At 48.5% G+C, this 2,836-nt stretch overlaps 1 pseudogene across 1 annotated transcript; it reads left to right on the forward strand.

Moving 5' to 3' along the window:
- Positions 1-1,979: 1,979 nt before the first annotated feature.
- LOC307105775 (ferritin light chain-like) lies at positions 1,980-2,528 on the forward strand (annotated as a pseudogene). The gene has a single exon. The product of its transcript is annotated as a ferritin light chain-like (transcript).
- The last annotated feature ends 308 nt before the right edge of the window (positions 2,529-2,836 follow it).

Here is a 2,836-nt window from a genome sequence, read left to right on the forward strand (position 1 = left end):
CAGTGCTTCCAATCTCTGTGGAGACTGGAAAGTGCTTCCACTGTTTGTGAATGTAACCTGACAATAATAGTGAAAATACTCACCCCGCTCCCCAGCCAGCAATCCACAGTGGGGAATACCGCCCATAGAAATGAGAACTGGAGGGCAGGAATATGTAGGGTGTTTATTGAAGCTTCATTTGCTATGTTGAACTGGAAACAACCCAAATGTCCATCAAAAGAGAAAAGACTCTGGGGCTGGGGAAGGGGGGTCAAGAGGTGTTGGGGAAGTCAGGGAGGGTGGGCTAGAAGGGTCAATGGGAAAAAAAGGGGGACATCAGTAATTCTTTCAACAAAAATAAAGATAAAATTTTTTTAAAAGAGAGAAAAGGTTAGGTAGACTGATAGATGCATACATGGACTACTATGGAGTTACTAAAAGGAGTTTAACCTTGTTGGGAGTAAGTTTCTCCTTGACCCTGCTTGCTATAGCAATTGTCGGGGTACTTACTCTTTGAATCTTGCTCCACTATGCCAACTGTTGGGTCTGAGTCCCTCTGCCAGGGGTTGGACCTCCTTGGACACCGGGTCTTAGAAGACATGAGAAGTCATGGGTATATAATAGAGTGTTTATTGTAGTCCATGTAGCCATTGCTACTAAGGAGCCATAAGACAAAACAGTCCACAAAGCAGTCCTTGCTAACACAGTAGCAAACACAGGAGCTATTGCTAACAAAATAGCCTCGCACCCGCTGGTCAGTGACACATCTTCCCCATAACACAGCCCCAACATAGGAGCTGTACAGGAGCCAGCCACACTGGCTGTCAGTACACACTTCATGCCAACTTAGACCAAAGAGGCTTCTGGCCAAGTAGTGACCTCAGTCCTTGGGTGATAGAAGGGCACCCCTGGGCAGTGTCTGCGTCCTTGCGTTTGCACCACAGATAGCAAATTAGCCTTGAGCACCCTGATTAGGATTCCCACGCTCAGAGTGGCCTTGAACATCCAGTGTATGCTAGATAGGGTCCCCACAAAGCAATTCTATGGAGAGATGTTTATGAATTGTAGAGTATTAAAACAGTGCTATCCTAGCTTTGTGAGAGCAAAAAACAAAACCCTCAAATCTATGAATATCTGTTTTTATGATCCTCAGAGAAATACATGCTAGGGTACACAGAAACCAATCTGGTGGCTACTCCTGGTGGTGAAAATAGAATGCATTTGTTAACTTATCTATAATAATAAAAGTGTAATATGCTAATTAGACCAGACAGCCAAACGACCTTCTGGACGTCATTCTGAACATCCTTCCAGATGAAGCCGCAGCAGCAGGGGCCAAGGCAGAGGCAGTTAGGGGCAATCAGGCAGGCAGGTGAGCAGTTAGGGGCGATCAGGCAGGCAAGTGAGCAGTTAGGGGCAATCAGGCAGGCAAGTGAGCAGTTAGGGGCATCAGGCAGGCAGGCAGAGTGGTTAGGGGCAATCAGGCAGGCAGGCAGAGTGGTTAGGTGTGATCAGGCAGGCAGGCAGGCGAGCAGTTAGGAGCCAGCAGTCCCAGATTGTGAGGGGTATATCTGACTGCTGGTTTAGGCCTGATCCCAAAGGGCCTAAACCGGCAGTCAGATATCCCCTGAGGGGTCCCAGATTGCAAGAGGGTGCAGGCCGGACTGAGGGACCCGCCTCCCCATGCACAACTTTCGTGCACGGGGCCTCTAGTCTTTTATAAATGTTTATAAATGTTCACTGGTCTATAGGAACACGCAAGTATTACTTTTGTAAGTTAAACTTTATATGCATCAAAAGTTTCTTGGAAGTGCCCTTAGTGGTCCCGGACCTGTCTCTTGCTTCAACCATGTTTGGATGGAGCAGACCCAGGGACGCCCCTTCTTCTAGCCTCCAGCTACCCTCCTGTGTCTTATCCAATCACCACCTTCAGAACCACCTCCAGGACCAGCCAACATATTGTTTTTTTTTCTACCTTAACTTCTTATTGCCAAACAACCATGAGCTCCCAAATTTGTCAGAATTATTCCACCAAGATGGAGGCTGCAGTCAACCACCTGGCCAACCTGCATCTTCAGGCCTCCTACACCTACCTCTCTCTGGGCTACTATTTCGACCATGATGATGTGGCTCTCCAGGGCGTGGGCCACTTATTCCACGAGTTGAAGGAGAAGAAGCATGAGGGCGCTGAGCATCTCTTAAAGTTGCAAATCAAGCATGGCAGCCGAATTCTCTTCCAGGACGTGCTGAAACCTCCCAAGACGAATAGGTAAAACTCAGGATGCCATGGAAGCCGCCCTGGCCCTGGAGAGGATCCTGACACAGGCCCTGTGGATCTGCAGGTCCTGGGTTCTACCCGCACAGACCTCATCTCTGTGACTTCCTGGAGAACCACTTCCTGGATGAAGAAGTGAAACTCATCAAGAAGATGGGCGACACCTGACTAACATTTGCAGGCGGCCAGGCCCCAGGCTGGGCTGGGCGAGTATCTCTTCGAAAGGCTCACTCTCAAGCACCACCAGGAGCCTTTGGAGCCCAGAGGCCTTTGAGGGGCCCTTCTGCATCCCCCTGGTGTCTGGCTTTTACCTGAGCCTCTTCCTGAAACTACTAGCCATTCTTTTAACCACCCTGAAGCCCTCTCCCATGCATTGGACCAAATGAAACAATAAAGCTTTTTGGAGGAAAAAAAAAAGTTTCTTGGGATCAAAATTACAACTAAAACAAAGAACCATCATTCAGAACCGCCTGAAAGCTGGCTGAATGGACGTCCTACAACCAAAGAAGAAGCACATTGAGACTGGTAGGAGGGGTGAAGGCACAGAACGGGCTGGTCTGAAACTCACATGTGCCATTTTTA

The sequence above is a fragment of the Cnephaeus nilssonii genome (assembly GCF_951640355.1).
Source record: "Cnephaeus nilssonii genome assembly, chromosome: 9".
Lineage (NCBI taxonomy): Eukaryota > Metazoa > Chordata > Mammalia > Chiroptera > Vespertilionidae > Cnephaeus > Cnephaeus nilssonii.